Source organism: Rhinopithecus bieti, unplaced genomic scaffold (assembly GCF_001698545.2).
Source record: "Rhinopithecus bieti isolate Rb0 unplaced genomic scaffold, ASM169854v2 scaffold_2272, whole genome shotgun sequence".
Classification (NCBI taxonomy): domain Eukaryota; kingdom Metazoa; phylum Chordata; class Mammalia; order Primates; family Cercopithecidae; genus Rhinopithecus; species Rhinopithecus bieti.
Window position 1 is genome coordinate 6,724,352 of NW_016804163.1, and position 13,546 is coordinate 6,737,897.

At 39.4% G+C, this 13,546-nt stretch overlaps 1 pseudogene across 1 annotated transcript in view; it reads right to left on the reverse strand.

Moving 5' to 3' along the window:
* The window catches only part of LOC108526358 (aspartate aminotransferase, mitochondrial-like), a 54,041-nt pseudogene that overhangs the window by 35,364 nt on the left and 5,131 nt on the right, over positions 1-13,546 (reverse strand). Inside the window, exon 2 of the transcript XR_001884502.1 lies at positions 6,146-7,607. The product of XR_001884502.1 is annotated as an aspartate aminotransferase, mitochondrial-like (transcript). The remainder of the gene's footprint in view (positions 1-6,145; positions 7,608-13,546) is intronic.

Sequence of the window (13,546 nt, forward strand, 5' to 3'; positions counted from 1 at the left end):
CAGTTAGGCTACTCAGGGGTCAGGGACCCACTTGAGCAGGCAGTCTGTCCGTTCTCAGATCTCAACCTCCATGTTGGGAGATCCACTGCTCTCTTCAATGCTGTCAGACAGAGTCGTTCGCATCTGCACAGGCCTCTGCTGATTCCCCTTTTGTTGTTTAGCTGTGCCCTGTCCCCAGAGGTGGAGTCTACAGAGACAGGCAGGTTTCCTTGAGCTGCTGTGAGCTCCACCCAGTTTGAGCTTCCCAGCAGCTTTGTTTACCTACTTAAGCCTCAGCAATGGCGGGCACCCCTCCCCCAGCCTCTCTGCTGCCGTTTCGGTTAGATCGCAGACTGCTGTGCTAGCAATAAGGGAGGCTCCGTGGCCACGGGACCCTCCTGGCCAGGTGTGGGTATAATCTCCTGGTGTGCCCATTTGCTTAAAGCGCAGTATTGGGGTGGGAATTACCCAATTTTCCAGGTGTTGTGTGTCTCAGTTCTCCTGGCTAGGAAAAGGGATTCCCTTCCCCCTTGCGCTTCCCAGGTGAGGCAATGCCTCGCCCTGCTTCAGCTCTCGCTGGTCAGGCTGCAGCAGCTGACCAGCACCAATTGTCCGGCACTCCCCAGTGAGACTACCCCAGTACCTCAGTTGAAAATGCAGAAATCACCGGTCTTCTGTGTTGCTCGCGCTGGGAGTTGGAGACTGGAGCTGTTCCTATTTGGCCATCTTGCTCCGCCCCAAATCACAAATTTTTAAATATATATATATTTGCACCCTGTACCTGCCTACCACAACCAGCGACTGCATGCACCATCAGGAGGCCTGAGAACAGGTCCGCCCAGCCCAGCTCTGGCCCTCCCAGTACCTAAGCATGCCATCCAGGTTTCTGGGGACTGCCCAACTCAGTCCACAACCATTGGCACCTGAACTCTTCCACTGGGATCTGAAGTCAGGCCCAACCAACCTACCACTACCTACACAGCTGGAAGGCACCCACATACAGGCCTGGGGATTCACCCACCCCACCCATCACAGCCATTGCCAACACCAGCATGAACCACTTGGGTCCCAGAAGGTTGGCCAACTATTGCTACCACCATTGCCCGTACCACACACACTACGCAAGGGCTAAGAACCTAACCCCTCATCCAGCCCACCACTGTCATTTCCAGCACCCAAGCAAGCTACATGAAGGCCCAAGAATTGGCCTGCCTGAACCCACTAACACCAGTGCCAGCATATGCCACTCTGAAGCCCAAGGACAGGAATACTCAGCCCACTGCTGCCATGACTGGAGCCTGAAGACTGACCCATGTAGCATCTCAGGGCTCAGCAAAACTTCACCACAGTATCCACTAACAACCACACCCTAAGCCACCGAGGAAATCACAGACATCACTGATGCTATTTACAGTCGAAGAAATCATACAGAGACTACACTACTACATATACCGAGAAACAAAGCCAAAGCACCCTACACAATCAACACTATACATACAGCTTCAGGAAGAAGTCCTCCCCCTTTGAAAGCAAATTCAAAAAGTTGGAAGAAGTGACTGTTATACCAAATGTGCAAATATCAACATAAAGACACAGGAAACATGAACAAACAAGGAAATATGATATTTCCAAAGGAACATAATAATTTTCCAGCAATATATCTTGATTTTAAAATGATATTTAAGAAATTACAGAAAAAAAGGAATTTAAGGAATTTAAAAAATTTGAAATATTAAAGAAGCTCAGTGAGATACAAAAGAATTATGAAAAACAATAAAAAGAATTCAGAGAAACAGAACAATGAATGAGAAATTTACCAAAGAGATAGATATCATAAAAAAGAACCAAACAGAAATTCTGGAACTGAAGAATTAATTGAATGCATACAAAATATGTTCAAAAGCTTCAACAATAGACTAGATCAAGCAGAAGAAAGAATCTCAGAACTTGAAGACAGGTCTTTTAATGTAAGCCAGTTAGACAAAAATAAAGAAAAAAGAGGCCAGGCATGGTGGCTCACACCTGTAATCTCAACACTTTGGGAGGCCAAGGCAGGTGGATCACCTGAGGTCAGGAGTTCAAGACCAGCCTGACCAACATGGAGAAACCCTATCTCTACTAAAAATACAAAATTAGCTGGGTGTGGTGGAGCATGCCTCTAATCCCAGCTACTTGGGTGGCTGAGGCAGGTGAATCCCTTGAACCTGGGAGGCAGAGGTTGCAGTGAGCTGAGATTGAACCACTGCACTCCAGCCTGGGCAACAAGAGCAAAACTCCATCTCAAAAAAAAGAACAAAAAATTTCTTTAAAATGAGCAAAGCTTACCTGACAGATGGGACACCATAAAATGACTGAATATTCAAATATTTGGTATCCCAGAAGGTAAAGAAAAAACGAATTGATTACAAAACCTACTTAAAGATATAATAGATGAAAACTTTCTGTCTAGTAAGAGATTTACACATCCACAAATAGGAGGCTCAGAAATCCCCAAGCAGATACAATTAAAAAGCTCTTCACAACATGTTATAGTCATATTGTCAGAAGTCACAGACAAACAAATAATTCTAAAAACGTCAATAGAAAAGTGTCTAGTCACTTATAAGAGAATTCTCATCACACTAAGAGTGGATTTCTCAGCAGAAACCTTACAGGCCAGAAAGAATGGGATAATACATTTAAAGTCCTGAAAGAAAAAAACTGCTAGCCATGGATATTATAGCAACAACATTATTCTTCATACATGAAAGAGAACTGACGTCTTTGCCAAACAAACAAGCTGAGGGAATTCATCGCCACTAAATTGGCACTACAAAAACTCTTTAGTCCTATGCCTGGAAGCAAAATAATAATATGTACCATCATTAAAATATATATATAAACCACTGCTGGAGCAAACACACAAACAAAGAAGAGATAAAACACAAATATTACCATGACAAAAAAACCACCAAACAACAACAACAAACAATAAGAGAGAAAGAAACAAAAAATAAGTACAGAACCAGAAATCAGTTAATAAAATGAGAGGAATATGCCCTCACATATCAATAATAACCTTGAATGTAAATAAATTAAGCCTGCCACTGAAAAGCTACAGCCTGGCTGAATGAATTTCAAAAATGACCCAACTATATGTTACCTACAAGAATCTTATCTTACCTGTAAAGACACATATAGACTGAAAGTAAGGGAATGTAATGTAATATTCCATGCAAACAGAAACCAAAAGTAAGCAGGAGTAGCTATACCTATATCAGATAAAACAGACTTAGACCAAGTGGACGTAACAGACATTTAAAGAACATTTCGTACAACCACTACAGAATACACATTCTTCTCATCAGCACACAGAACAGTGTCCAGAATAGATCATATGTTAGGACACAAAACAAGTCTCAACAAATATTTAAAAATAGAAATCATGTCACTTATCTTTTCAAACCATAATCAACAAAACTAGAAGTCACTAACAAAAGAAACTTTGGAAACTTTACAAATACATGGAAATTAAATAACATGTCCTGGGAGAAATTAAGGATGAAATTTAAAATTAAATAACCTGCTCAAGAAAGAAATTAAGAAAGAAATTTTTTAAAATTTCGTGTAACAAATCAAAATAAAACACAACATACCAAAACCTGTGGGATACAGCAAAACAGTGCTAAGAGGAATGTTAAAGCAATAAACACCTACATCCAAAAGTAGAATTTTTTTTTTTAAATCTAACCATGCACCTAAGAAACCATGCACCTAAGAAACTAGAAAAGCAAGAGCAAACCAAAACCAAAATTAGTAGAAGGAATAAAATAAAGATCAGAACAGAATTAAACAAAATAGAGACAAAATAATACAAAGGGTGAACAAAAATGTTTGTATTTTGAAAAGATAACATCAATAAGCCACTTGCTGGAGTCATCAAGAACTCTTATACACTGTTAGTGAAAATGTAAATTAGTATAGCCACTATGGAAAACAGTGTGGAACTTCTCAAAAATCTAAAAATAAAACTACCATACAATCCAGCCATTTCACTACTGGGTATTTATCCTAAAGAAAAGGAATCAGTATAACAAAGAGATACAAGCACTCCAATGTTTATTGCAGCACTATTCACAATAACATATATATGAAACAAAACCAAATGTCCAGCAATGGATGGATGAAGAAAATGTGGTGTGTATATATAAACATACATATACACACAATGGAATACCATTCAGACTTAAGAAGAATAAAATCATGTCATCTGCAGCAACATGGATGGAACTGGAAGTCATTATGTTAAGTATTAAGTTTAGAAAGCTAGGCATAGAAAGACAAATACTCATGTCCTCACTCACATGTGGGAGCTAAAAAAGTTGATTTCATGGAGTTAGAGAGTAGAACGATAGATACCAGAGGCTGGGAAGAGTATGTGAGTGGGAGAGGGGATGAAGAGAGGTTGGTTAATGGGTGCAAACATACAGTTAGATAGAAGATATAACTCCTAATGTTTGACAGTGAACTAGAATGACTAGAAATGACAATAATATACAGCATATAACAAAGTAGCTACAAGAGAGGACTTGAAATGTTCCCAAGTGATAGAAATGATAAGTATTCAAGATGATGGATATCCCAAATACCCTGACTTGATCATTACACTTTTTATGCATGTAACAAAATATCACATTACTCCATAAATAAGTAAAATATTAGGGATCAATAAAAAATAATGTATTTGAAAAACTAACTTCTTTAAAAAATAAAACTGAATCCCTACATTACACATATAAAAAATTGATTAAAACTAAATGTGTAAGAGGAGAAAAACTTTATATTAAAGTTAATAGAAATACAGGATTTATATGCATATATATACATATTTATAAAGCATGACTTGGTAAAACTTCAAAAGTAAAAATAATAAGGCATATGCATGATAAATTTGGTTGTATCAAAATTAAAGATTTCTATTCAAAGACATATAGTATGGATGGTTCTTATAGCGAAAAAAATGAGAGAAGATTCTTATATGTCTTGGCAAAAAATTGAATAATATTCAGAAAATACCATGTATAAATGTATAGACATTGTTAATTGATAGGAAAATGACAGTAACTGCAATAGAAAAATGGGCAAAGGGTCTGAATAAGAAACTCCGAACTTAGGAAGTATGGTCAGCTCTCTGTATCTATGGGTTTTGTTTTGTATTTTTTTTTTTTTTTTGGTGGGGGGGTCTACAGTAATTTTATTGTAACAGAGAAACCAGGCCTCAATAAGTCTACATGGTTAGAGCAGATGGTGGTTCTTTCCAGTGGGTGAAGGCTGAACCCAGCTAGCAGCACACAAAGCCTAGAATATCCTCTTTCCTGGTACCACCCTGCGCCACTGGACTCACGGTGTGAGATGAGTGGCTGTATACCACATTCAACAAAGGGAGGAGGTCCAACTGGGCAGAGACAACATCCCAACCGGAGAAACTTACACAATCATTCAAGAGGATGCCTAGATGAAGTACAGTTTCCTACTCTCCACTATTCTTTGCTGAGAAAGGTGAGGGTATGGCATCAGCAGAAAATTATGTTCTTCATTCTTAAATAAATCTCGATAGGATGGAGTTGATGGTCAGTCAAGCAGTAGAATGGGATGAAAATCTGCAGTAGTTAAAAATGTTTGTACGTAAGGAAAAGAACAGCAATGACAAGGGAGAAAAAGAGAGCCTTCTCTTTTTCTTACATAAGATAGGAAACTGCATTATTTTCCTTGCTGAGGTGGCAGCAGCCCCATTGGTTTTCATAAAACATCATTTCTGCAGTGTGGCCTGTTGATAAAGTTGCTCCAGGATGGGAGGACAGACACAAGGCCGACTGTTCATGACAGAACTAGGTCTTCTCTCAAAGTCTCTAACCTGTGCTATTTCTCACAAGGAACCTGACACTTCAGTTAAAGCTTCTGAAATATTGCAATGGCATAATTGACAGGTTTTTTGGTGCGATGACTTTCTTGCACATGTAAACTCTTTGAAAAAAGTTGGAGATAAAAGGATAGGGGAGAGAGTTTGGTTTAATGTTCCAGACGCCAGCCACGGATGCCTCTGCCCTGTGTCACTACATGTTCTTTTCTTAGAAACATTCAAATGCTGAGTGTTACACACTGTGGTTGAAAGAAATGATTCACTCACCACCATCCACCTTCTCTCATCATCTGTGTGAAGCTCTCAATAGCAGAGGCTGAAGACAGAAAAGTTGTCTCTGTTTCCTTGCACCAGGGACATCACTTGGTGACCTGGTGAATGCCATGGGCAAGGTAGCCTATGTTGCTGGAGGTGACTCCTGCCACAGAGATGCAGCCGTCCTTGGTCATGTAGATGGAGAACTCCTTGGTCAGTCACTCCACCTGTTCAGGCTTTAACCCTGTGAAACAGAACATGCCAATTTGGTCAGTGATGTGTTGCCAGTTGTGAGTGGAACCCTCCTTCTTGAGGTCAGAGACCAGTTGAGTCCACATGCCAATGATGTCATCGGCCATGCCTTTTACTTCTTGCAACCACTGTTTTCGCAAATCTGGGGTGTCCAGAATGGCAGCAGCAATCTGGGCCCCATTGAGGGGAGGGTTGGAATACATGGGATGGATCAAGATCTTCAACTGTGACTCTACCCTTTTGGCTTCATCTGCATCTTTGCAGACCATAGTGAAGGCTCCTACACGCTCACCATATAAGCCCATGTTCTTGGCATATGATTGGCAGAGACAAACATTAATGTCCTGTTTGATGAAGGGGCACACAGCCCAGGCATCCTTATCACCATCACCACTGGCAAAGCCTTGGTAGGCCATGTCAAAGAACGCAAAGAGATTCCTTTTCTTCGCCACTGTTTCTATTTCCTTCCACCGTTCCGGACGCGGGTCCACTCCCGTGGGATTGTGGGCGCAGGCACGCAGAAGAAGAACACTCTGCTCTGGTATTTTTGAAATATCCTCCACAGCGCCTGTGAAGTCAAAACCGCAAGTCTTGGGGTCATAATACCGATAACCTCGTAGCTGCATGCCAGCATCCCTGAAGATGGATGTGTGGTTTTCCCAGCTTGGTGTGGGCGGAAAGACATCTCGGCTGAACTTAAAAAATCTCTGCAGGAAAACTGGCTCCGATCCTTAAGGCTCCAGCTCCAGAAATGGTCTGCACAGTGACAAACCAGCCACTCTTCAAGACTTCGCTGTTCTCACCCAGGGCTAGTTTTGCAGATGCCTTGCAAAATTCAGCCAGTCCCTCAACGGGCAGGTATTCTTGTCCACATTTTTGGCGGCAATCTGGGCCTCTGCCTTGTGGACGATAGGCAGCACGTAAGGCTTTCCGTTATCATCCCGGTAGGCACCAACTCCCAGATTCATCTTTTTGCTATTGGTGTCCCTCTTAAAGGCTTCAGTGACACCCAGAATGGGATCTGGAGGTCCCATTTCTACACGGGTCCACCAGGAGCTGGCTCTGGCAGAGGCCGCGGCAGCGAGGCCCGGGTGGAAGGCGGCGACGATCCCGGAGAGGATGCGGCCGGAGTGCAGCAGAGCCATGGTGGACGGTAGGAGGGCAGTGGGACGCCGCAGGACGCAGCAGAGGGCGAGCGGACAGACACACAGGGAGCCGGCTCCTGTTTATGGGTTTTATATTAGTGGATTCAATCAACTGAGGATGCAAAATATTCACGTATAAAAATGAATGGTTGTGTCTGTACTAAACATGCACAGACTTTTCTTCTTGTCATCATTCCCTAAACAATACAGTATAATCAAAATTTACATAGAGTTTACATTGTCTTAGGTATTATATGTAATCTAGGGATAATTTAAATCATATGGGAGCATGTGCATATGCTATATGCAAATACTACACCATTTTATATCAGGGACTTGAGCATCTGATGGATCCAATCTCCCATGGACACCAAAAGACTAACTGTACATGAATACATAAAGAGACACTCAAACTTACTAGAAATCAGAGACATGCAAATCAAAGCAAAGCAACATCACTTGACACCTATTGGATTAACAAAAGTTGGAAAGATGGATAACTGATGGGGTGTGGAGACCTGGAATTGTAAACTGCAGCAGACCCTGTGGAGAGCATCTGGTACATTTAACTAAATTTTGTATAATCCCACCTGCAGTGTGATTCAGCAGTTCCACTACTAGTTAGATATGCCAATAAATTTCTCATGGAGAGTTTTTTTTTTTTTTTTTTTTTTTTTTTTTTTGAGATGGAGTCTCACTCTGTTGCCAGGCTGGAGTGTGGTGGCATGATCTCGGCTCATTGCAACCTCCGACTCCCTGGTTCAAGCTATTTTCCTGCCTCAGCCTCCCGAGTAGCTGAGATTACAGGCAGGTGCCAACATGCCCGGCTAATTTTTTTTGTATTTTAGTAGAGACGGGGTTTCACCATGTTGGCCAGGATGGTGTTGATCTCCTGACTTCGTGACCCGCCTGCCTCGGCCTCCTAAAGTGCTGGGGTTACAGGTGTGAGCCACCGCGCCTGGCTCTCATGCAGACTTCTAAGAGGACAAGTGTAACATTTATTACAGCATTATTTGGGTAAGTCTGGCGTTGAAGGTGAGGTTTGGCAAGTTCATTGCAAGGAGAATGGATAGATAAAGGTTGATGGATNAGATGGATAACTGATGGGGTGTGGAGACCTGGAATTGTAAACTGCAGCAGACCCTGTGGAGAGCATCTGGTACATTTAACTAAATTTTGTATAATCCCACCTGCAGTGTGATTCAGCAGTTCCACTACTAGTTAGATATGCCAATAAATTTCTCATGCAGACTTCTTTTTTTTTTTTTTTTTTTTTTGAGATGGAGTCTCACTCTGTTGCCAGGCTGGAGTGTGGTGGCATGATCTCGGCTCATTGCAACCTCCGACTCCCTGGTTCAAGCTATTTTCCTGCCTCAGCCTCCCGAGTAGCTGAGATTACAGGCAGGTGCCAACATGCCCGGCTAATTTTTTTTGTATTTTAGTAGAGACGGGGTTTCACCATGTTGGCCAGGATGGTGTTGATCTCCTGACTTCGTGACCCGCCTGCCTCGGCCTCCTAAAGTGCTGGGGTTACAGGTGTGAGCCACCGCGCCTGGCTCTCATGCAGACTTCTAAGAGGACAAGTGTAACATTTATTACAGCATTATTTGGGTAAGTCTGGCGTTGAAGGTGAGGTTTGGCAAGTTCATTGCAAGGAGAATGGATAGATAAAGGTTGATGGATGCCCTTCGTATGATACTAAAGAGTAAAAGGAAGCAACGGACTAGATGTACATATAGTCACATGGATGAATCTTATAAACATAATGCCAAGTAACAATATTTTTAAAAACATATTATCTTATATGTAAACTAATAGCATTTACATAAGTTGAAAATGTACACACATAAAAAAAATGCCTTTTCCAAAGGCACTTATAAACAAAAAGACATGAGAATAGATGCTTATGTTGAGAAGGAAGAATACAAAATGGGTACTGGTGATTAAATGGAATGAATTAAAAGTATTGATTGAATGAATGAAGAGCAGGGATTTTACTGCATGAATGATGATTCAGGTTCCATTAATGTACGTTCTGCATTTGAGCACAGAAAATAGGAACAGAAAATTTGAATGGCAAGCAAGGAATTATGTGAACTCTTCCTCCAAAATTTACATCATATAAGTTGAAAACAGGTGAAGCATAAGCCGGGAGCATTTTGCAATGCTTAAAGTCCTAATTCATAATTTTGAATTGTGTTTTTCTTAAATGGCTCCTTAAATGTAAGATTGTATTTTAGCAAAGTCAATAATGTTTTCATATTCCTATCGATGTGATCTACAAAGGCAAAAACAATTTTTAAAGATTAATTTCTAATCTTACTTTAATTCCTAAACTAGATTTTCAGTGGATGTCTTTCCATGACATTAATTGCTACAAGAGAATATAGACATTTCCCCATAAATAAATAAATCAAAATTATTCTTGACCTCAGATATTTTACAGACTTTTACCAGTTTGTTCTATTTTATATAAATTCACTTCTTACACAAATTTGTACATAAAAGAAAAAATAAGAAATTCTCTGTGTTTGACACTGATCCCTTCTGGTTGATTTTTTTATTTCTTGAAGGAACTAGCAGTGGTGCCTTGCAATCATAGCTCACTGCAGCCTCAAATTCCTGGGCTCAAGCCATCCTCCTACTTCAGCCTCCTAAATATCTGGGACTACAGGTGTGTACCACCATACCTGACATATATATATATACATATATACACACACACACACACACATATGTATATGCATATTTGTACAGACAAGATTTGGCTATGTTGTCTGGGCTCATCTCAAATTCCTGGCATCAAGCAAACCCCCCACCTCAGCTTCCCAAATTGCTGAGATTAGAGGTACCAGCCACAACTCTTGGCTTTGAGCACACTTCTTTATTTAAAGGTAATCTTTCTCTTGAAAATATTTGATTTCAAACAAGTCAATTTCCTGATTTTTTTCCAGGAATTTATGTTTCACTGTTTCATTTATGTTTAACGCTGTTTTAAAAATTCTAGTTATTTTCAGCTATTCTTATGAAAGATGAATAGCCACAGGGGTTCACCAAAAAGAAACGGAATGACATTTATCAAAGATAATCACATTCATTAAAATTGGAGATGCTGGTTTTACAAAGGATGATGACTTCAGTCCTTAAACATGACTATTTTTAATACTGAGATTTAGGCATTAGAATATAGGGAAAAAACATTTGTCAAAGAGTTTTGAAACTGCAATAATTCTGCTTTCTTCAATGAATATCTTGACAGAATCCTCTGGGAACAAAATGTCTAAGAGCACAGATTCTATGACAAGGACAAATTCTCACACATTCTCTGATTATTCTAACAAAATAATCACAGAGAGAAGAAAAAGAAAGAAATATCTATGTCTTCCAAGCAGTTCAGATCTATCTTCCATGATGCTGACTACCATTGTGGGGAGGGGCCAGAGTGAGGTTGTTTAATCAAGTTTGATAATGAAGCAGTTGTCACTACATAAAGTGTAAAATAATATATAAAATATTAGAATTCAGATTCTAAAGGTAAATCAAATATGCATTGTCTGATTATATAATGAGACCTTTTCCCTCCCTCTTTCTCTCCCTACCTGCCCCTTTTCCTTTCTTCCTTTTCTTTATAACACTTGCAGAATGATACCATAGGGAAAGACCAAAATATTATCCCTAGATGTATGTGAACATATTGTATGACTGTGAGGAAGTCACCAACCTTCATGGATTTAAAGAACACAGTTTTGGTATATAGTGAAATGACAAAATTGGACTAAAATTTCTTCTAAATAGGCAATGGGTACTTTTGTCACCCTTTGGAATCTGAAATACAAAATAAAAAGGAGGAAGACTTAGCCAAAGCAATCAGGCAAGAGAAAGAAATAAAAGGCATTCAAATAGAAAAAAAAAAAAACAAAGGAATCCAAATTATTTCTATTCAGAGACGATATTATTCTATACCTAGAAAACCCCAAAGACTCTGCCAAAAGTCTCCTGGATCTAAACTTCAGTAAAGTTTCAGGATACAAAATCAATGAACAAAAATCAGTAGTATTTCTATATACCAATAACATTCAAGCTGAGAATAAAATCAAGAATGCAATAGCATTAAAAGAGCTGCAAAAAAAAAAAAAGAAAAAAAGAAAAATCTAGGAATACATCTAACCAAGGAGGTGAAACATCTCTACAACTTTTTTAGCTCCCACATGTGAGTGAGAACGTGAGTCATTTTCTTTCTATGCCTGGCTTCTTAAACTTAATACTTAACATAATGACTTCTAGTTCCATCCATTTTGCTGCAGATGACATGATTTTATTTTTCTTATGTCTGAATAGTATTCCATTGTGTGTGTGTATATATGTGTGTGTGTGTGTGTGTGTGTATACACACCACATTTTCTTCATCCATCCATTGCTGAACATTTAGTTTGGTTTCATATTCTTCACACATGAAGGAGAACTGACATCTTTGCCAAACAAACAAGCTGAGGGAATTCATCGCCACAAAATTGGCACTACAAAAACTCTTTAGTCCTATGACTGGAAGCAAAAGAATAATATGTACCATCATTAAAAATATATATATATAAACCACTGCTGGAGCAAACACACAGACAAAGAAGAGATAAAACACAAATATTACCATGACAAAAAAAAAAAAAAATACACCAAACAACAATGACAAACAATAAGAGAGAAAGAAACCAAAAATAAGTATAGAACCAGAAATCAATTAATAAAGTGAAAGGAATATGCCCTCACATATAAATAATAACCTTGAATGTAAATGAATTAAAAAGTCAAAAAACAATAGATACTGGTGAGACTGCAGAGAAAAAGGGAAAAAGGAAGGCTTATACACCATTGATGGAAATGTAAATTAGTTTAGCCATTGTGGAAAGCAGTTTAGAGATTTCTCACAGGAGTTAGAACTATTATTCAAACCAGAAATCCCATTATTGGGTATATGTTTAAAAGAAAATAAATTTTCTGCCATAAAGACAAACATGCACCTGTATGTTCATTGCAGCACTATTCACAATAGCAAAGACATGGAATCAACCTAGGTGCCCATCAGTGGTGGATTGGATAAAGAAAATGTGGTGTGTATATATCATGGAATACTACACATCCATAAAAAAGAATGAGACCATATCTTTTGCAGTAACTTGGATGCAGCTGAAGACCATTATCCTAAGCAAATTAAGAGAGGAACAGAAAACCAAATACCACATGTTCTTACTTATAAGTGGGAGCTAAACATTGTGTACTCATAGACATAAAGATAGCAGCAATAGTCACTGAACTACTAGATGGGGAAGAGAGGGCTGAAAAACAATCTACTGGGTACTATGCTCAGTCCCTGGGCATAAAATCAATTGTACTCCAAATCTCAGCATCACACAATACACTCATGTAATGACTCTGCACATGTACACCTAAAATCTAAAATAAAAGTTGAAATTATTTTTAAAAAAATTAAATTAAAATAATAAAATAAAATAAAAATAATTATTTTCACTTCTACTTCCTCCATTAACTTTTTGTATTTAAGAACTGATTGCTTATGGTCAGGCATGGTAGCTCACACCTGTGATCCCAGCACTTTTGGGAGGCCAAGGTGGGTGGATCACCTAAGGTCAAGAATTCAAGACCACCCTGGCCAACATGGTGAAACACTGTCTCTACTAAAAATACAAAAGTTACCCAGGCATGGTGGCACATGCCTGTGATTCCAGCTACTAAGGAGGCTGAGGCAGGAGAATTGCTTGAACCCGGGAGGTGGAGTTTGCAGTGAGCTGAGATTGCATCACCATACTCCATCCTGGGCAAGAGAATGAGACTCCATCTCAAAAAAAAAAAAAAAAAAAAAAAAAAAAAAAAAAAAAAAAAAAATGATTGTTTCTCATCTTTAGTGTGATCCGAATGTTAAGAGGGAAATTCTCGGCCAGGCGCGGTGGCTCAAGTCTGTAATCCCAGCACTTTGGGAGGCCGAGACGGGCGGATCACGAGG